The sequence below is a fragment of the Anolis carolinensis genome, chromosome 3 (genome assembly GCF_035594765.1).
Source record: "Anolis carolinensis isolate JA03-04 chromosome 3, rAnoCar3.1.pri, whole genome shotgun sequence".
Classification (NCBI taxonomy): Eukaryota; Metazoa; Chordata; class Lepidosauria; order Squamata; family Dactyloidae; genus Anolis; species Anolis carolinensis.
Genome location: NC_085843.1, coordinates 287281955 through 287304629, shown reverse-complemented (window position 1 = coordinate 287304629; position 22675 = coordinate 287281955).

Genomic DNA, 22675 nt, shown 5'->3' with positions numbered 1-22675 from the left:
GAGCCTGAACAACTCAACCTCTTCTACCGTGAGCAGCTTCCGGCGGGTGTGAGACCCGCTGCTTCTCTTTGCCTTCATGCCTGACGACATCGCCTTCCCTGGAGAGAGATTTTGTGACTGCCTGTTAAGGATTCCTCTTCTTCAGAAGAGGGAGAAGGAAAGTGTTCCTGAATCTGAGGGTGAGTTGGAATCTGAGGAGGAGACTTTGCAAGTACCCACTTTTCAGGAAAGGTGAAAGGAAACAGAGCAGAGACGTTGTTCTGTTTCCTTTCAAATACAGTCTTGCAAATACATGACTGTTGTCATGTATAGACAACCTGGGATAATACAAGCGCTTCCTGGGAGTGAAATGAAAGCATGAGAGACCCGAGGGCAGCCTTACTGGCCCGTAGCCGGATGGCATCCTGTCGGAAAGCAACGCGAGGGAAGAGAGCTGCCTCTCCCGTTACTCTTTCTTTGAACAAATGTGGACGGTTTCCTTTTATATATAAAATAAAAGTCTAGAATACACCGTATACACGCTAGAATAGCTGCCAGAAATGCAGCTAATTGGGAACTGCCCTAGCAGCTGTGAGGGGACTCAGGGCTATAAAGCAGAAGCAGGTGCAGCCAGCTCTTGCTGGTAACAAACTGACTCTAATGCCTTCTCTCCCCTTTGTGCCTGCTTCGAGTCTGCTCCTGGATTTATTGCTGTTTCTTTGTTTGAAGTAAGACTACTATTTGATTTGGGAGTTTATCAGAGACTAAGAACTGTGCTTGCCCTATGACTTCCTTGCTTCCTTTTGGCTCTTCCGCTGTGCCTTTGGTGAGTAATTTCTGTTATTTCTGTGTTACTCCCACCCCGAACATCTATCCTCTAGATTACCCCACTTCCATATGTCTCTGCCCGCAGTGGAGTACCCCTATGTCCCTCTCACTCCAGGTTTTATCTTTGTGTTCACGTGGCCTGCCCTTGTTTTACTGTTTTTTGGTTTTTTGATGTAATGCCTATTATCATTTATTGTATTTTTAATGGTGCTATGATATGTTGTTTTATATTTTGTTATATTGTATTGCTCTCGGCATGGCCCCATGTTAGCCGCCCCGAGTCCCTGTTGGGGAGATGGTGGCGGGGTATAAATAAAGTTTTATTATTATTATTATTATTCCTTTTGCATTATTCCACTGAGTATGCTGTACTTTATGTTTTGCTGAAGTAAAGCAGTTTTCATTTACTTACCACAGTGTTTTAAGGCTGTTCCTGAAAGACAAAACAGAACACTGCCTGGGATTGGGGCTTTCTGATGCTGAGCAGGATTCTGGGAAATGTAGTTCAGGGCAGGGCCTTTTGCATTCTCTGGCATAGGGTTCATCTCCTTCCCAAACCACATTTCCTAGAATTTGGTCTTTCCCAGTGAACTCTCCTTTCTCCCTGCTGGATCCCTCTCCTCATGGCGAGAGGCCATTTATTTAAAGAGGAAAGGCAGCCTTTTTGGCTTTGCTTTGGTTCCTTGAGAAAAATGAAGCTAATTTTGGGAGGCTTCCGAGGTTTACAAAATTCAAATAAAAAATATTGGGTAAGTTTTGATTCTTAGGTTTTTGGCACGGGTCACACACAAGTGTTGAATATTGCCTCGTAAGTATGAATTTAACGAATTAGATATGACTTACGACAATTAACGAAAAAATTGCACATCCCTATTGTTTATATATTTGCTTAATATGTTCTCTCTTGGGAAATACAGCTCCTCCAGCATAAGAGAAACCTTCCTTGGGCATTTACAGACCCTTCAGCAGAACTTTAGGTGAGAAGTCCATATTTTTGAACTGAAAAGCTGATGTGGTCAAAGCTTGCATGGGAGCCCCGCTCTGCTTGCACAGATACCTCTTGCTCTGTGACCAAAATAATAAAATTAATTCATCCCGACTTGCACTGATCAAAGGGCTGCTTTCCCTGTCCATTTCTGCACTTGTTCCCACTTGAGAGACTTGAGCGTTTGGATCGATATCGGTGCTTATGAGCCAGCAATAGAAGTGGGGCCCAAGTTGGAGGGAGGCCCAGAAATCCCCTTTGAGGGATGCTGAGCACGCAGACAAACAGCCCCAGATCTCCAGATTAAGAGCTCCCGGTCTGGACAGATTTCCAGCCCAAAACTTCAAAGGGAGCAGAAAACCCCACATTAAATAAAAAGCACAGCAAATGCTGAGCTAAGTTCCTTTGCAGCAACGAGGAGGGATTTTTTTTAAAGCCAGCAAGGCTCCCGCAGTGATAAATACACCTGGACCTCCCTTGCGGAGGCAGGAAAATGCCAGCGGCCCTCGGGGTGCCACTTCTGAGGCCGATGTGCTGCAACGGATGTGGAGTTAAAGGCATTGATTGGCGCGTGGAAGCGCACTTCGGCACATTGGGATTCCACTTCCCACTCTCTGCTGCAGATGCAACAAAGGAGGAGGAGGAGGAGGATTTTTGCTTTGTTGCAAACTGTAGAGCAGGCATGGGCAAACTTGGGCCCTCCAGTGCTTTGGACTCCAACTCCCACAATTCCGAACAGACAAATGGGCATCTAGTTAAGCACTGCTGCCCATGCAGATCATTCATACCATTTTGCAATGATGTGCATAAATAATAATAATGATAATAATAATAATAATAATAATAATAATAATAATAATAATAATGCAGACTGTGCAAGGAAACTGACGAAACCATTGATCATAACCTCAGCTGCTGTAAGAAAATCGCACAGACAGACTACAAACAGAGGCACAACTATGTGGCCCAAATGATTCATTGGAACTTATGCCTCAAGTCCCACCTCCCAGCAGCAAAGAACTGGTGGGATCACAAACCTGCAAAAGTCTTGGAAAATGAGCATGCAAAGATACTGCTTCCTATATCTGGGCATTTCATTTTGTTGCCAAAGTGGAGTACCGTTCACTTCTCACAGTGGAAATTCCTTTTCTTCATGTTGGCTGATCAGCTATTGCACCCCTAGGCTGCGTAGGCACCTCAAAACCACACTGAAGCCCCAGAATATAAGCAAGCAAGTTGTTTATTGTTTGCAGGGATGGACATCTTTCTCTCTCCGTGGACGGCTAAGCCTTTGCTCTGTTTGGAAACTCTCAAGAAAAGGATTGGGACCCTCCCTGTGGCTTCCATCCCTAGGACACTTTGGAAGGTCTCCCCCGTTTCCAAATGGGTCCGTGCATTACTTTGCATCTCCAGAAATACTTCATTGTCTCCTTCTTTCCGCAAGTTGGGAATAAAACCAGGCCTTGCAGGGCTGGAGAATGGGAAAGACCAAGGGAAGGAGATAAAGAAGTGGCGGACGATGACAAAAGGAGATCTGACAAGGCAGAATAAATGCGACAGCCCCCAGATTAGAGGCAAGGGAACTCAAAAGCGGCCAATGAAACTCTCCTTGGGAGACAATGAGAAAAAGAGATAGAAATGATGTCAGGGAGAGAGAGGGAGAGGATAGAGAGAAGGGAATTATTCAAAAGGCCCCTTTATCAGCCACCACGATCTCATGTTGAGAAGAAGGATGAGAGGAGGGCAGGCCATGCTCTTTCTCTTCCTTCTCTCCCCTCCCTTGCAACTTAAAGAGGACGGTTTTGGAAGAAGAAGGAGGCAGCGCCGTTGGTTAATGCAGAGCAAGGAGGGGAGGCCTCTGTGTCCCTTCCAAGGGGGTTGGGTTGGAGACTAGCCCGGATCATAGAATCATAGAATAGTAGAATTGGAATAGACCTCATGGGCCATCTAGTCCAACCCCCTGCTAAGAAGCAGGAAATCGCCTTCAAAGCACCCCCGACAGATGGCCATCCAGCCTCTGCTTAAAAGCCTCCAAGGAAGGAGCCTCCACCACGGCCCCGGGGAGAGAGTTCCACTGTCGAACAGCCCTTCTCACTGTGAGGAAGTTCTTCCTGATGTTCAGGTGGAATCTCCTTTCCTGTAGTTTGAAGCCATTGTTCCGTGTCCTAGTCTGCAGGGCAGCAGAAAACAAGCTTGCTCCCTCCTCCCTATGACTTCCCTTCACGTATTTGTACATGGCTATCATGTCTCCTCTCAGCCTTCTCTTCTGCAGGCTAAACATGCCCAGCTCTTTAAGCTGCTCCTCATAGGGCTTGTTCTCCAGACCTTTGATCCTTTGAGTTGCCCTCCTCTGGACACTTTCCAGCTTGTCAACATCTCCCTTCAACTGCAGTGCCCAGAATTGGACTCAGTGTGATTCCAGGTGTGGTCTGACCAAGGCAGAATAGATGAGAGGGGAGCAGGACTCCCCTGGATCTAGACGCTATTCCCCTATTGATGCAGGCCAGAATCCCATTGGCTTTCTTAGCAGCTGCATCACATTGTTGGCTCATGTTCACCTTCCTCCCCACGAGGACTCCAAGGTCGTTTTCGCACACACTGCTGCCAAGCCAGGTGTCCCCCATTCTGTATCTTTGATTTAGAATGGGGGATGCCTGGCTTGACAGCAGTGTGTGCGAAAAAGACCTTGGAGTCCTCGTGGACTCCGGAGGGGAAGTAAAGGAGAGAATTCCAGGAGAGCAATAAAACAAGCCTTTTATTGTTATCACAGTTGATGATAAGGCAAAACAGCCATAGGTACCCACTCTAGTGGGTCCGTACCATGCAAATGGCCGTCGCAACATGTGTGTAGCAAACAAAGAATTTATATCTCGGCTTATCTAAAATTGACCAATGGCTGAGGGTCTTCCTTACCTTCCACACCTACTTGGCATAAATGATACCAATGACCTAACTTATTTATTTCAAGCTAACTTTTGGTCTTGGAATATTCATGCAGAGGTGAGGAGAGGAAGCAAGAAGGCAGCTTTGCTCCTTTGGTTTAGGTAAGGCCTAAGATTTCCTTAAAAACCTGAGAGTGTGCACTCTTTTCTTAGATTGCCTTAAAAACCTGTGTCTGTTGGATTCTTTGCCTTAAAAAACCTGAGTCTGGGCGCTCGCGAACCCACCCCTACACTAAAACACATTCTACAGTACATACAATAAACAAAACAACATTAAAAAAAACACACACAGGAAGGTGGATAGCAATCTGCCCATAACACACCCGATCCTGCTTGATCACTTCACTCAGCAAGAGATGGATCAACAGCAAATACTTGCCACCACATGCACAAGTTGCGGCATGTTCACCTTGTTTGCACAACAACTACTCAACTACACCTGCACCAAGTGTAAACAGATGACTCTGATGGAGCAGAGGATCCAACAACTTGAGGCCCACATTAAGACCCTTAAGGACATTAAGGCACTCTGTGACACCTCAGGGCAGTGTGAGCACGGGGAATCAGACACGAAGGCCAATAAACAATCTAATATCTTTATTAAGGAAATAAAGGAGACAACTAAAAATAAGCAGAGTATATAGTCCAGCAGTAGACCTTTCAGGAAAGGTCAGATTTAGTCCAGTAATGTGAAAGCAGATATCCAGTATTAGAGTTCAAAGTTTTAAATCCAATAACCAAAACACACTCAAACCTTTAGGCTGTTTGAGTGGGGATTAAGGCAAGATCTGTCAAAGAGTTCCAGGGCTCAAATCTGAGGCTAGGATGCAAGGCAAGGCAAAGTTAGTCGTGGTAAAGCTGAAACGCTGTCCAGACTTGACAGGGAGCCGAGATGCAACGCCGGTCTACTCGAGAGTAGCGCGCTGCAGAACTAGAGTCGATGTGAATTCCTCAACTGACACGTTGAACACCGCAAAGGACAGTTGGCACCCAGAACTTTTATGGGACTTCGCTCTCCTTTCCAGCCAGGTATCTGAACACTCTTTCCCAAGGGAAAGTGGACTAAGTCAACAACTTGCCAGATGCAATCCTCCCGGGAAACTCTCAAGGGAACCGGCTTAATTAATGCTTGCTCTCTCCGCTAATCTAGCGCTTCTTCTCAGATTCTGCTTCTCCGAGCGAGATGTTTCCCAAAACAATCTGCAGTCAAACATAGCGTTCTCTGGAGAACCGGGCTGTGAGTCAAGGCCCTTTTTAATTAACTGTGGGCTAAAACTGTCAACAGGAGATATCTGGAAGGGAACAGAATCGTGGGGAAATGGCAGAAACCCCATCTCTTCTTCGGTCTGATCCATAATGGCGACAGGGTCACGACTTGGAGGTCTCTGAGACACTACACACTCAAGCTCTTCTTGGACACTCTAACATTCAGGAAGTTCTTCTGAAGGTTTTGGTGGGATCTCTCTTCCTGCACTTTGGATCCATTGCTGGATCTCTTTCGATGGATTGTTTCCAAGCTGTATGCCATGCATCCTATCTCTGTGCCTTTCCTTTTTATTGCCTACGTGTGGTCTTTTACATATTTCCCTGCTGAAATCCATTTTGTTAGTTTTGGCCAATCCGTTCTCTAATTTCTCAAGATCATTTTGGGTCCTGATCCTGTCCTCTGGGCATGAGCTCTCCCTCCCAATTTGTTCCCATCTACAAATCTGATCAGCCTGCCTTCCATTCCATTGTCCAAGTCATTGATAATGGTGTTAATAGCCCTGAAAGGCCCAGGAAAGACTCCTGTATAATTCTGGGAGTTGTAGTTTCACATGATCTTTAGCCTTCTCTATCAAAAGTGACTGCCGCCTCACCAAACTACAGCTTCCAGGAGTCCACAGCATGGAGTTAAAGTGGTTATGCAACTGCATTAATTCCACAATGAACATGCATCTGGAGAATAACTACCTCAACAAACTACAAATCCCAAAATCCCACAGCATCAAGCCATGGGAGTTAAAATGCCATCAAACTGCATTCATTTTGCAATGGAGATGCACCCTGAGACATGCATAGGAACCTACCTTTCGGCTCCAGATATGACCAGCTGTTCTGGGGATGCTTGATGGAGACACTGCACTCTGCATATGCTCAGAGGCCCTGCAGTTCTATACATCCCACGCCTTGGCTCCAAATCTGGGGGGGGGGGGTGAAAAATGGCCTGCCTGAAGACTTCTTTGCTGGCTTATGATGCCAGGCTTGCCAGGGCTGCTGCCCCAAAGCCGAAGGGCAGGGCGACCTTCCCCGTCTTCTCCGCCGGTCTCTCCTTCTCGGCTCCGAGTCCCCATCTTGGCACCTCACCCACTCCTTGTCGGAGTTAATATTTGATTTCTCTTTGCATTGGGGTTTTTGGCCAATCCGAGGAACAATTAACCTGACACAAAGGCTTGTTTCATGACACTTACTGCGGGGGGCTGGCAGGGAAAGTAATTTTTCTTTGATTGAATTGGACTTAGGAGAGGGAGCGAAATAACTCCCAGGTCGGGCCGGAGAGCTTTCTGTGCCGAACCCAGGAAATTGCCTCCCTTCTCTTTCGTTCCTGTCACTGCAAATCTGGATTAGAGTTCACACTGATGCGGGCATTCGGCAAAAAACCAGAGTCAGAGCCAAAGAGGAAGGCTTCCGCTTGCAACCACTGTCCCCTTCCTCGATCCCAATGCCCCTTCACCGGGACCCCATCGGGAAATGCAAACCAGAGGGTTACTGCACATGGGTAGAGTCATGGAAGCATGCAGCTGGACGGGGTCCCAAATATTCTTGGTTCCATGGAAATGGTGTTGTTAATCCCAGAACTGGAATCTTCCAGAGATCCCAAAGGCCATCCAGTCCAACTCCTTTTAAGGAAGACACCATCCAAACCCTCCTGATGTTGTGGCTCAGCCTTTGTGTGACTCTGATGAGGATTCTGGGATGCAGTTTCAAGATGATGGGATTCAGGTTCAGGATGAGTTTCAAGATGACTCTGATGGGAATTATGAGATTCAGGTGCACAGTGTTCCTGCTGTGGGAGATGAGGAGCAGGGAGAAATAATGTTGTTACTGATGATGGTTTTCAGGTGCAAGAAGCAGAAAGGGAGAGCAGCTCTCAGCCTCAACCTGATAACACTAATGAGCTCTGTGGCCTTGACGTTGAAGATGAGGCCGCTTCTCTAGATCAGGCCAGTCATTTGGAATTTCGGGGGTTGCGCAGAAGTCTCAGAATAGCAAATAAGAGGGAGTTCAAAGGGCAAAGAAATGCCTTCATGTTATGCTATTAAAACAGTCTGCTGAGAGGGAAATCTTCGTCAAAGCAATTTCCTCGCTTGAATCAAAAACCAAGTCTGCTTTCCTGTATTATCTTATAGCCTGGATGTATCCTCCTTTCTGGGACTTTGGCTTTGTTTTAAGGACCTTGCTTCACGCCTAATATTTTCATGGATTTGTTCTTGCAGCCTTGTTTTTGTAACTATCTTTTGAAGCTGAACTTTTGCCTTTTATGAACTATCTTTTTCTTATTTCCTAATAAACCACAAAAGACTACGATCTGTGTGCAGCCTGGTGTCTTTAGCAAGGTGAAGCTAACCTGAGGTGCAACACCTGACACCATCCAAGCCCTCCTGACAGATGGCCAGCCAGCCAGAGGAGGAGATTCTACTAGATTCTCAGGAGGCAATGGATTCTACTTTCAACACCTTTTACCACAAGGAAGCTCTTCATAATGTTTAGGTTGAATCTCTTTTCATGTAGATTGACTCCAGGGCTCCATTGTGTCCCAGTCTCTGAAGGAGCAGAAAACAATCTTGGCCTTTCCTCCTCAATGGGACATCCTTTCAGCTATTTAAACATGGCTCTCGTGTCCCCTTTTCTTCACCTTCTCTTCTCAAAGATACCCAGATTCCTCAGCTGCTTCTCAAAAGGATTCATTGTTTCCAAATCTCTGAACACTTTGGTCTCTTTTCTCTGGACACTTTACATCTGACTCATTGTCCTTCTTGAATTGCTTTGTCCAGAACTGGACACAAGGTTATTCTTCCAGGTGAGAAGGGCTGGCCAAAGCAGAAGAGAGACGTACTATGAATTCCCTTGATCTTGACACTAGACTCCTTTTGATGCAGCCTAGATTCATAGAATAATAGAGTTGGAAAAGATCTCATGGGCCATCTAGTCCAACCCCATTCTACCATGCAGGAAAAGTGCAAAGCATCCCTGAGAGATGGCCATCCAGCCTCTGTTTAAAAGTCTTCAAAGAAAGAGCTTCCACTGGACTCCAAGACAAAGAGTCCACTGCTGAACAGCTCATACAGTCAGGAAGTTCTTCCTAATGTTCAGGTGGAATCTTCTCTCCTGTCATTTGAACTCATTGCTCCTAATCCTAGTTTCAAGGACGGCAGATAACAAGCCTGATCCCTCTTCCATAGGACATCCTTTCAGATATGTAAACATGGCTCTCATGTCTCCCCTCAACCTTCTCTTCTGAGGCTAAAGAGACCCGGTTCTTTAAGATGCTCCTCAGAGGGTCTCATGGCCTCCAGACCTTTGATCCCTTCAGTTTCCCTCTTCCTCTGGACACCTTCCAGCTTAGAGTCAACATCTCTTTTGAATTGTGGGACCCAGAATTGGACACAGTGTGATTCCAGGTAAAGAGGTTTCACCAAAGCTGAATATCAAGTCACCATGACTTCCCTTGATCTGTGCTTCTTTTGATGCAGCCCAAAATCCCCTTGCCTTTTTTAACTGCCGCATCACACTCTTGGCTCATGTTCACCTTCCTCTCCACGAAGACTCCAAGATCCTTCTTGCATGGACTGTTGTCGAGCCAGGCATTGTCACCCATCCTGTATCTTTGCATTTCATTGTTTTCTCCCTAAGTGTGGTATCTCACATTTGTCCTTGTTGACATTTGTTTTGTTAGTTTTGGCCAATCACTTCTCTAATCTGTGGAGGTGATTTTGCCTCCTGATCCTGTCCTCTGGAGTATTAGCTCTCTCTCCCCACTTGGTCCCATCTAATCATCCTGCCCTCTAATTAATCCAAGTCATTAGTAAAGATGTTGAACAGAACGGGGTCCAGGACAGGACCCTCTTTATGGCACCAAATAGTCACTTTTTTCCAGGATGAAGAGGAACCATTGTTGAGCACCCTAGAGTAGCCTAGAATCGCATTGGCCTTTTTAGCTGCTGCATTGCACCCTTGGCTCATGTTCAGTTTGTCCACTAAGACTCCCTTTCACATGGACAGTTTTCAAGCCAGGTCTCAGCCATCCTACATCTTTGAATGTCATTTTCATTGCCATAGTGTAGTACCAGACATTTCTCCCTGTTGAGGACCCTTTTGCTAGTTTTGGCCAATCTATTCTCTAATCTGTGAGGGTCACTTTGGATCTCGATCCCATCCTTGGGGCGTGAGTGTTGGGAATGGATGAGCCGTTAAGCTCTAATCACCCTCTTTATGAGGTAAATTCCTATTAAAATAGCAGAGTAAAAGTTGCAGCAATGAGATTTAGACACAGTGTGAGTTTCGGGAGGCCTCTTTGTCATCAGGAAGGCAAAGGGATGCAAAGTTAGCTTTAAAGTTTAAAAAACATTTATTGAGGTAAAAAGAAATCCATTGATAGATAGAAAAGGTTCAGACCTAACTAGCTAATCTATCCTGTTCTAATACACATAGACGGATTAAAATAACAAAGCTCTAGATAGCTACATCTTGGCTATTAGAGGACAGAGGTGTGTCCTCTCTGGAACAAAGCAGGAAGCTGGAATGGCGACCAAGCCTCGTGGGTCGCTTCTTCTCTAGGGCCATAAACATTCCAAAAGCCAATTGGGAAAGTTACGTCAAACCCTAGAAGAGATCACATTTCTAAAGCATCAAAGGGGTGGGTTGACCTAAACAGGACATGAGGGAGGAAACAATAGTGAATCCTATCTAGGCATGCTTTGGAAACGGGGAAAGGATTCCCTCAATCTAACTCTATCATCTATCTGACTACATTTAGACTTGAGTAGTCCAGGATGGATCCCAACAGTGAGCTCTCCCTCTCAATCAGATCTGCCTATACTAACTTGATTCCATCCCTTTTGGATTACAGTAATGCGCTCCTATGTGAGAGTAGATGTACTGAAGTAGGCATGGCGCATGGGCAGAGCCCTTCCTTCTCCATCTCCATTGATGGAAAACCCTGGGAAATATGTTTCAAAGAACAGGCAACAGGATTGGTCCCTGAGGCTGTTGACCGATTTATTGTTGTATTGATCAGGCTAGATTGATATTTCAAAGGTCTCTTGTTTCGCCTCCTGCAGGCTCAAAAGCAATAGATGAGAACAAATTAAATTCATATACACAAAGCATTTATGAGGGGCAAGGAGCAAAACAACCTGGGAGGGAATATGGACAAAGTGCTACTAATAGGTGACCTTGCGCCAGGCACACTCTCCAGGCTTCTCTCAGAGGAAGCCAATGGTAAAAGTTAAACATGAGCCAGGAATGTGATGCAGCAGCTCAAAAAGCCAATGGGATTCTGGCCTGCATCAAGAGGAGCCTAGTGCCCAGATCCAGGGAAGTCATGCTAACACCCATTCGGCCTTGGTCAGACCACTTTACCTGGAATCCCACTGTGTCCCATTCTGGGCACCACCATTGAAGGGAGAGGTTGACTCTAAGCTGGAAGGTGTCCAGAGGAGGGCAACTAAAATGATCAAGGGTCTGGAGAACAAGCATTAACTCACACAGAAATCTATAAATTAAGTCTAAATACAAGGTTGTCCTGTTGCTATAGACGCACTAGTAATACAGGATAGAATAATAATTACAAACTGATAATTATTTATAATTCAAGAACATAGGGAATAAACACATTAGGACTGTTTTACAACAATGTACCAAACATTATATTCATGCTTGAATGTTTCCAAAGTAACTAATGAGTTCTACCATAAACTGTGGTCAACACTTTATATAGATTCAGTATTGTCCCATGCAAGTAAAAAGTCTTACGAAAACAAAACTACAAGGGTTCCCGGGTGTTTATCATCCTTGTTTCAGGAGAAGTATCCCTTCTTCAGGTTTCTTTTGAAGGTTTCTTCATATGTTTGTAATGGTATCTTCTGAAGCTTTTATAAACTAAATTTTAAAGAAACAACATAATAGATATGCTGTTGCCAGCACCCAGGAACAATAAACAATTCATAATGATTTTTTTTTTTACAAAACATTAAACAAGAGAAAAACACTTACAGTAGAGTCTCACTTATCCAAGACTCGCTTATCCAAGTTTCTGGATTATCCAAGCCATTTTTGTAGTCAATGTTTTCAATATATCGTGATATTTTGGTGCTAAATTTGTAAATACAGTCATTACAACATGACATTACTGCGTATTGAACTGCTTTTTCTGTCAATTTTGTTGTAAAACATGATGTTTTGGTGCTTAATTTGTAAAATCATAACCTAATTTGACGTTTAATAGGCCTTTCCTTAATCCCTCCTTATTATCCAAGATATTCGCTTATCCAAGCTTCTGCCAGCCTGTTTAGCTTGGATAAGTGAAACTCTACTGTACTTCCACTTTGGGAGTCTGTGCCTCCGCTGCAAACTTTCACTATGGGTAGTGATCCTACCGACTTCCATTTGCGCGTAGTTAACTCACGGAGGCTAATTAGCCAGTCATCTTTAAAAGGGAGCAGCATCCATGATTGAACTGCTCACAAATGGAAGTCGGTAGGATCACTACAGGAAAAAAAAGGAGATTCCACCTGAACATTGGGAAGGATTTGCTCACTATTCAGCCGTGGAACTCTCTGCCTCGGAGTGTCGTGGAGGCTCCCTCTTTGGAAGCTTTTAAGCAGAGGCTGGATGGCCATCTGTCGGGGGTGCTTTGAATGCAATTTCCCTGCTTCTTGGCAGAATGGGGTTGGACTGGATGGCCCACGAGGTCTCTTCCAACTCTAGCATTCTATGATTCTATGAAAGCTCTCCTCTGGAAAGTGCTAGGAGAAAGTCGCCACAATAATCAGGAATGAAATATAGGTTAAATGTACCCTTTGCAAATTCCCTAAGAAAAGCAATTTTTAAAAAAGGCTTCTGAATGAAAGCGACAGCTCGGCTTTGCAGTTTGGAGACAAAGCTGGAAGCCTTCCAGCTGAAGCAGCTTGCAAGGAATGCAAAAAAGGTCTCCAGCTGCCCACAGGCCCATTTGGACGGCGGCAAGATTTCCAATTAGGAGTACAAGTCAAGGGAATCCAAGGCGTAAGTTACAGAAGATGGAGTGGCTGCTGCCATTGCTGCCTTTGGATTTAAGAATTGCTTCCTTCCTCCCTTCCTTGGAAAGAATTGTGCAATTGTTCTTTACAGCTTCCCTTTCTGGAACTCGTTGTGAAGGAACCAGGAGAGAAACTGACAGTCCGTGACGACCCTCACGTGGCACGTTCTTTGGAAGGGACCTCACTTTGATGCCACTTAAACTGCCATGGATCACTGCTTTGGAATCCTGGAAGTTGTAGTTTCCCAAGGTCTTGGGCCTTCCCTGCCACAGAGGACTGGATCCCAGAGTATTGAGCCTGTCAGAGTAATGCGCACAGCGTAGTAGCAGATGAATGATGTCAGTTGAGCGCAGAACGAAGAGGTGATCAGAGACAATGTAAAAAGTATTTACAAAGTTTTACTGAACAAAACAAACAGACTTGCAGACAATGGACATAAGACTTTCAATCTAGGCAAAACAGCACAGATCTTCTCAGCAGGCAGAACAGATCTCATCTGATGCAATCAGCTATATACAAACACACTTGTAGTCTGGACACTCCTCTCTGGCTCCAGCCACCTATCCAAGGTCAATACAGCTTCTTACCAAATTAACTCTTTACACACTATAGCATTTCCTGGATGATGCAATACATGCTAGACACAAATTTCATTTAAACACTATTAATAGACAAATCCCACATTAACAGAGCCATGGCAGTCCAAGTGGAGCCAAACTGCATTCATTCTGCAATGTAGATGCACTGTTGCTCTCCAGAGTCACAGTCCAACGTTGGAATCAGGATGTCACGCTGCTTCGTGGTTTATTTTAACCAAATATATAACATTATGTAACACTATTTTTGTTCTTCGGCTTTGAATGTTGTTTCCTAATTGGTTCTATCATAAAAAAACATGGAAAGGGTTTATTAAACAGCAAAAAAACTTTGTTTTTGAGGGAGGTTTTGCTACAGTTTTTCAATGAATATCTCATAGACTTTATACCAATTCAATATAGTTTGTGGCAGCCACAAATATGAAGTTTCTGGCATGTAACAACCACATTCAAAGTAAGTAACGCACAATTAAACAGGATTTAACACTTTCAAACCAGGAACAGATTTTATTTTCAAATTTTGTTACATAATGTAATTTGAAAGATCAGGAACAAATTTCGGAGACTTTCCAGTTAGTCTGGATGGTGAGCAAAACAGCAGGGAGCCCTGGGCAGGTCAAGGGCAAGAACCAGCTGTTGTCAGTCCTCAAATGGCACCTCTTTTGTTCCTAGCAGTCGTAATAACAGTCGTAATCATCATCATCATCATCATCATCATCATCATCATCATCATCATCATCATCATCATCATCATCATCTTTATTTATGTTCCACTCTATCTCCCAGAAGGGACTCAGAGTGGATTACAGGTACATATATAGCAAACATTCAGTGCTGTTATACAGTTGACAGAGACAGACTGTACATAAACAGAGGCAAGGCTTCCCTCTTTTCATCTCCAGCATCCGGCTGTGTTGGACTCAGCCATGTTATTTTCATTTTCCACACTGAGGAGCCTTTTATCCATGGATACCTTTCCTGATCAGATTTTTGCTGGCATGTTTTTCAGGGTGCCTTTTACCAAAGCGGTACCTATTTATCTTCTTACATTGTTGTTTTCGAACTGCTAGGTGAGCAGAAGCTGGGCTGATGGCAGGAACTCACCCCGACCGTGGGCTTGAACTGCAGGATTTTCTATAGCAGATGGTTTAAACCTCTACACCCCTTCCATCTTGTCCATCTCCTTCTTGAATTTTGGTGCCCAGAACTGGACGTAGGGTTCTTATTCCAGGTGAAGAGGTCTGACCAAAGCAGAAGACCGTGGGACTAGTACTTCTCTTGATCTTGACCCTATACTTCTGGTGGAGCTTAGGATCACATTGGCCTTTTCCTCTGCAGCATCACACTGTTGACGCATCCGCAGCATGTGGTCTACCAAGACTCCCAAATCCCTTTCTCGTGGACTGTTTTCACGTCAGAGATCACCAATCCTATGCCTGCATTGAATTCTCGAATTTTGGTGCCCAGAACTGAACGCAGGGCTATTCCAGGTGAAGAGTTCTGACCAAAGCAGAAGAGAATTTGACCATTTGGGTAGCTCTTCTCTGCACCCCTTCCATCTTGACCATCTCCTTCTTGAATTTTGGTGCCCAAAACTGGAGGTAGGGTTATGATTCCAGGTGAAGAGGTCTGACCAAAGCAGAAGAGAATGGAAGTAGTGCTTCCCTTGGTCTTGACACTATGCTATTGATGGAGCTTAGGATCACATTAGCCTTTTTCGCTGCTGCATCACACTGTTGACGCATCCTCAGTGTGTGGTCGACCAAGGCTCCCAAATCCCTTTCTCATGAACCATTTTCATGTCAGAGGTCACCCAGATGAAGAGGACTGACCAAGGCAGAATGGAGTAGGACTACGACCTCCCTCGATCTAGAGATTATCCATCTCTTGACGCAGTCTAGAATCGCACTGGACTTTTCCACTGTCACATCACACTGTTGACTCATCCCTAGCTTGTGCTCTACCAAGACTCCTAGATGACTTTCACATGGACTGTTGGTTCCAAGTGAGGTCTGACCATTTCTATGGGAGACACGCCCTACCTCTCCGCTGGCATTTGCCCCGTTCCCCTCCTTGCCCCGTGGCTGTCCGGACATGTTTGCCAGGAGCCAGCCCTGATCTGGACAGGAGCGTTTATGGAGCTGACTGGCTGCCAAGCCTCCGGTCTGGGAACACGAGGCAATTTAAAAGCTGTCATTTTCTGCAGGGATTATGGCTTTGTTATCAAGGGAGACAGCTCCGCGTGGGCACCGTGCCCTTGAGGGGAGACGGGTCACGGAAGCTGGCAATGAGCCACAGCCAGGAGCTGCTCATTGCTTCCCCCACTTTTCATTATTTTTGCCAGAACGTGTATCTCCTTCCATGGAAAGTGACCTGGGCATACATGCTTCACTTGGCTTTATGAGCTGCATGACATGATACAGTGAATCTAAACCATGCAATGGGATTAAACTGAATTAAACCGGGACGGCTTTGATGTCACTTTAGAGGGAGTGGTTCCCAAACTCTGCTTTTCCAGGTATTTTGGAAGCTTCACCTGCTTTGGACGAGGATCAGGGATGTTGGGAGATGAGTATGCTCCAATTCTGTGGAATAATAATAATAATAATAATAATAATAATAACAACAACAACTTCATTTTTATACCCTGCCTCTATCTCCCCAAAGGGGACTCAGGGCGGCTTACATGGGGCCAAGCCCGAATAAAAACAATAGCAATAGACAAAAGACATGCACAATTATAAAAATTTAAACATTAGCCAATAAAAACAAATGACAAGAACTAATAAAAACATGGATTGAAACGGAGAGGTTGTAAAAGTAGACTGGAACTCATTGCCTCCATATATTAGAGCAATGTCGGAGTTGCCACCTTTTGTAAAAGTGCTCAAGACTTGGCTGTTTGGCTGTGCATTTAAGTAAATCAGATCTAATTTGCCAAATAGTCACTGTTGAATGTTTTTATATTGTGGAATGATATTTTAAATTGTAATTTGCTCGGAGCACTCTGGTGGAGAGCGACTAAGTAAGAAATAAAGTGAAGTGAAGTGCATCTATAATGTCAAATCAATGCAGTTTAACTCCATTTGAACTCCATTTGGAGTTCTGGGAGTTGTCATTTTATAAAGCCTTTAGCCTTCTCTACCAAATTGTGCTGCTATCTCACCAAAATGTTGATTTTGTGATTTCAGCTTCCACAAGAACCACAGGTTCAGAGCATGGTGTGTCGCGTTCCACAAGGCCAGATGAAACACCGATGGGTTGAAGGCAAAATCAGAGACTTTTTCTTCAATGGTCAGAGAGGATGTCAGCAGAGACAGCACTCTAAAAAACGAACATGCTGCAATTGCAAATACATAGCATATTTTGACAGCTATTCAGGTCCACCATTTGACCACACACAGCTGCCATCCAAGCAGTTGAAGATCAGAGATCTTGGAGGTCTCTTGTACAGAAGGTCACCTTAAGTCAAAGTTGACCTGATGTCACATAACAACAACAACAGGCCATTGTAAAGGACTGATGGACCCTTCTATCTCTGCAGTTCTATGAATGTGTCATCCATGCAGAACTAGGAAGAGAGGAGATGGATTCTGGTGTGTTTTCAGCTCGTGCATCAGCTGCCGGTCTGACCCGGCAGGTAACCAAGACAAGGGCAGAATAGCAATGGCTTCTCCTTAATTGCCTTTGTCAGGCGCCAAGCTGATGCAGACGATGGCAGAGACTACCTGTTTATTGTTGCTCCAAGGAAAAAAGTCTTCTAATGAATGCACAGAAAGATGGCTACAGCTACAAAAGGGAAGCTCTCTCTTGACAAGGCAGTCTGCAAGATGGTCTTGTGTTTCCAAAAATGAGCAACGCTTGTACCACAAAGCTCAAGGTTTGGGGATTTAGTCTGAACTACAGCAGACCCATTTAATCAATTATTAGGTTCAACATGGAGGGAAATTTCTCCAACATTAATACCAAAACAGTTACAGATTCAGGTTTTGGCCAACTTTAGATTCGGTTTGGTTATTTGGGGTGCTGATTCAGAAAATTGCATTGGATAGACCACACCAGTTCTAGTTTCTGATACAGAACATATGCCATCCAGTAGTTGGCATCTGCTCACCCACAGAAAACCATATTTAATCATCTAGAGCTGATATGGTCTATCCAATGCACTTTTCTGAATCAGCACCCCAGGAACAAGCCTAAAAACGAAGACACCAAGAATTTTTTTTGGTTGGGCTGTTATTATCCGTAGTAGTAATGGTGAGGCCAAGGACCATATTTTAGTTTTTGCAGATAGTCCATGAACCACAGGTTGGGAACCACTGTTGTTGACTCATATCATATAACTGGCTGGGCTGTGGTGCAGCTGGCTAGTAACCAGCTGCAATAAATCACTACTGACCAAGAGCTCATGAGTTCGAAGCCCGGGTCGGGTTAAGCCCCCGACCATTAAATAGCCCGGCTTGCTGTTGACCTATGCAGCCCCGAAAGACAGTTGCATCTGTCAATTAGGGAAATTTAGGTACGCTTTATGCGGGAGGCTAATTTAACTAATTTACAACATCATAAAACTGCCAGCAAAACAGGAGGAAAGGAATGAGGAAGTACAGCCACTAGTGGACAGTGAAGCAACAGCTCCCCCTGTGGCCGGAATCATGACGCTGGAAAAAAATGTTAAATGCCTCTGTGTCTGTCTATATATGTTTTTTGTCTGTTGGCATTGAATGTTTGCCATATATATATGTTCATTGTAATCTGCCCTGAGTCCCCTTCGGGGTGAGAAGGGAGGAATATAAATACTGTAAATAAATAAATAAATAAACTGCATTCCATGGCATTATATAAGTTGACAGCAACAATATTTGACATAAACTATGTCTGAAAGGCTTCCCCAAGGAAGAGAGAGCAAGCTTCCTTTCTGCTGCCCTGGAGACTAGGACTCAATGAAAGCCATGACTTTAAGTAACAGAGAAGAAGACTCAACTTGAACATTTAAGCAGAGGTTGGGTGGCCATCTGTCAGGGGTGCTTTGATGGTGCTTTTCCTACATGAAAGATTTTGCTTTCCTGCTTTTGAAGGTGCACCTGGGTTTCTTCCAACTCTATGGTTCTATTATTTTGTATAGGTTGGATCTACACTGACCATATAATGCAGTGTAGAAGGGGTCCCAGAGGTTTGGGGGAGGTCTGATGGCTTTGCATTAATGCCAGGACTTTGGTTCTTCCAGGAGCACATATCGCCATAATGGCCCTCAGCCGCTGGTATCTTTATCTGGCATGCATTTGTCTAATCCCTCTTTAGCCCCCATCTCGGCAGATTAGAAGCAAACTTGCATTGGGTGATTAAGTGCAGATCCCTTAATCGGAGGGTATTTTCCGACTCCGTGGGAATCCCAGGGCCTTTGAGGCCGCGAAAGTATCCTCTGCCCGGCTGCAGAAAGGGCTTGTGAGCGGAAATAAAACCCCAAAACGGCGCTGATTGTTGAAGGGCAGAAGAATGCTCTTGAGTAATCAAAGGCATTGTTTTGCACTTCCCCAACACCCAGAGTTCGGAGAAAACACATTTTCAGGAGGTGTTTTCAGCAGCTGCAAACCCCCCTTTATTTAACAGACAAAAGAAAGCTATTAATACACGTTCTGTATTTTAAAAATACTCCATGTTTTTGTTGTTATATGGCAGGTGTCTGATTGGAGATGAAATTCTTCTGGTCATGACGGGAGCAATATTTTCGAGGAAAATAAATTGTTCAAACATACTTTGAAATTCTGACACAGAGAACCGTGTACTGACGATAGTCTCTGCAATTCTAGGCCTGATCTCCCCAAAATTGGCACTTGTTTGCTAAGAAATAGCATGTTATGCACAGGAGGAAATGCTTTACTTACCTACAATCTTGACAATTAGTATTCTAAGAGTTGCTTAATATTGAGAGGAATAACTTGTCCCATGTGCATTCATGTTCTAGTACAGTCTAAAGGCTGATGGGTTCACTACTGAGGCTGATGGGTTCACTGATGGTTTAGAGAGAATTGTGGAATTTCCTGTGAGATTTCCTGGGGCACAATGTGAGAAAGATTCAAGTCAGTGTATAGAGGAGTGGCTATGAGTTTTTTTCAAATTGCCAAAATTGCAAAGGCTTTTATTTTCAGTTGCCACCAAAAATATAGAGGATTCGAACTCACTACCTCTACTAATGCTGCCCACACTGTTATATTCAGGAACCTCCTCTGTAATTAGGACGCGAGACACTTTATGTGAGGAAAAACAAGTTGTTGTTGTTTATTTGTATTTGAGCAGTAATAAATGCATAGCGGATTCAATAATGGTAAAGATGCATAGTGGTTTCAATAAGAAGTTAGGCTTTTCTCTTATAAAGGATGGTTCTAAAACTTGAATACTGTGTAAATAATATGTTCATTCACCAAGGAACATAAATAGGACAATTAAATTTTTTAAAAACACTTCTCCTGGGAATTAATAACAACACTCTAGACTATAGAGTCACAAATATAGTCCTCAGCCCTTCCTTTCCTGAAGGCCTTTAACTATACTCCTCAAAGAGACTTCCTTTTCAAAACACAGTTCTCCAAAACTATATTTCTATCTTTACATTTCAAAGTGCAATCCCAACTGAAAAAGAATTCAGGGTTGTTGTATGTTTTTCGGGCTGTGTGGCCATGTTCCAGAAGTATTCTCTCCTGACGTTTCGCCCACATCTATGGCAGGCATCCTCAGAGGTTGTGAGGTATGGATAAATATGGAGAGACTATTTCTGGAACATGGCCGTACAGCCCGAAAGACATACAACAACCCTGTGATCCCAGCCATGAAAGCCTTCGACAACACACTGAAAAAGAATTCATTGGTTGCCTAGCTCCAACTGTCACTTTGGCTCCGCCCATCTCCAGTTGCTAAGTAACTTCTCATTTGCATCTGGCAATCAGACTGCACTGACAGTAATGGTTGCCTGATCACTCCTCCCATCTGCTCTGCTGAGCTTCTGAAAGCGAGGCCTGCAAAATGGCCACACACCAGCCCTGCAAGGTAGGCCACTCACCAACCCTGTCAGGTAGGGAAGATCTGTTACATAGAGAAATGATGGTTCTCTTTGGGAAGAACTTGACTCAGAAAGTGTAAGACTTCAAGGTCAGTTAGAGAAGCCAGAAACTGCAACATTAGTTACGGAGTTGGGCAAAGAACCAAGTGACTCAAAGGCTCCCAGGGAAAAACACCTGGAGCGATGGAGGTCAGCAAAAGTCTTCGTTTAGAGATTGGAGCAGAAAATGGGCAACTCTGCGCAGAATGCCTATGTGGGAAAGTTGAGAATTCATGGGAAAAGAAATGACTTCATTGGTGTCTATTAATTGGCAAGGTGTTTCCCAAAAAGTTAGTTCAGGCAACGTAGAGTTCAAGGGAGAAGCTAGGCCTGATTTCTCCGGTTCTTGTTTCAAGTCAAGCCTTGATTTTACATTCAAGTAACCTGGATTTGGTAACAACAAGGCAAAATAGTAATAGAAAGTTAAATATAAGGGAATACAACATGAATGATTTATTAGAAGGGGAACCAGAGAATAATAGATGGACATATTATTCGGGAAGACATGACATATATAGCAAAATAGATTATATTCTGGGGAAAAATACAAACCAATCAGTGATTCTAGAGGCAAAAACACTTCCAATACATTTATCGGATCATGCACCATTAAGAGTAAAAGTAAAATTAGAAATAGAAAGAAAAGAAAGAACCTGGAGATATAACACAGTTTTAAACAGTAGAGAGGAAGAATATGAAACAATTAGGAAAGAACTAAATAAGTATTTCGAGACCAATGCCAATGGACAAGTAACTAAAGATATCATTTGGGATGCAAGTAAGGCAGTGATAAGGGGTCACTGTATAAGTTTAGAGGTAAATCTTAGAAGGAGATGGAGGAATGAACAGGATAAGAGAATAAAAGAAATAGAAACCCTGCAAGACAAACATAAAAGGACTAAGGATAGACAGATTTGGAGAGAGCTAAAGGAGAAAAAAAAACAATTAGAAGCATTTGAGGAAAGGAATATAATAAATAAATATCTATACGTTAAAAGCTATTCCCAAAGTTGGAATATAAAATCAATGAAGAGGATGGCTTACTATTTGAAAAAGAAAAAAGAAAAAACATGGATAAAGAGATTGAAAGACGAAAATGGGAAAGAACAAGAGGAGCAAAGTAAGATTAGGGAGATAATGGCAAAATATTATAAAGATCTATATAAGGAAGAGAGGGTAATGCAAGGGAACTTAAATATCAGAGAAAAAATTGCAGAGGAAGACAGAGAGTTATTAAACCAACCAATAACGCAAGAGGAAACAATAAGGGCAATTAAAGGGTTAAAGGGAGGCAAGTCACCAGGGCCAGATGGATTTCCAGCAGAATATTATAAAGCATTTATGGAAGAGTTGGCACCACACCTAACAGAGTTGTTCAATGAAATATACACTAAGCAAAAAGTCCCCCTAACATGGAAAGTATCAGAGATTATAACTATACCCAAAAAGGGGAGAGATTTAACACAACCAGGGTCATACAGACCCATTAGTCTATGCAATCAAGATTATAAAATATTTACAAAAATTTTAGCAAAAAGATTGGAAACAATAATGCCAAAAATAATCAAAGAGGATCAATATGGATTTGTGAAGGGAAGAAAAATTGGGGATCCAATAAAAAATGTAGTAATTGCAATGAATCATGCAAATTCGAATAAGAAAAAAATGGGAATTCTCAAATTGGATGTTTACAAAGCGTTTGATAAAGTCAATCACAATTATCTGTTAAGATTATGTCAACAGTTGAATATGGGGGAAAACTTTTGTAAAACACTGCAACAATTGTACAGCAACTGTAAAGCAAAAATAAGGGTGAATAATGGAAGGACAGGAGAGATACCAATTTTAAATGGTACAAAACAAGGTTGTCCATTATCCCCCACTTTATTTGTAATAGCGATAGAAATGCTAGCTGAAAGTATCAGGAATAGCACCAATTGGACAGGGTACAAAATAGAAAAGGAAGGAGGACA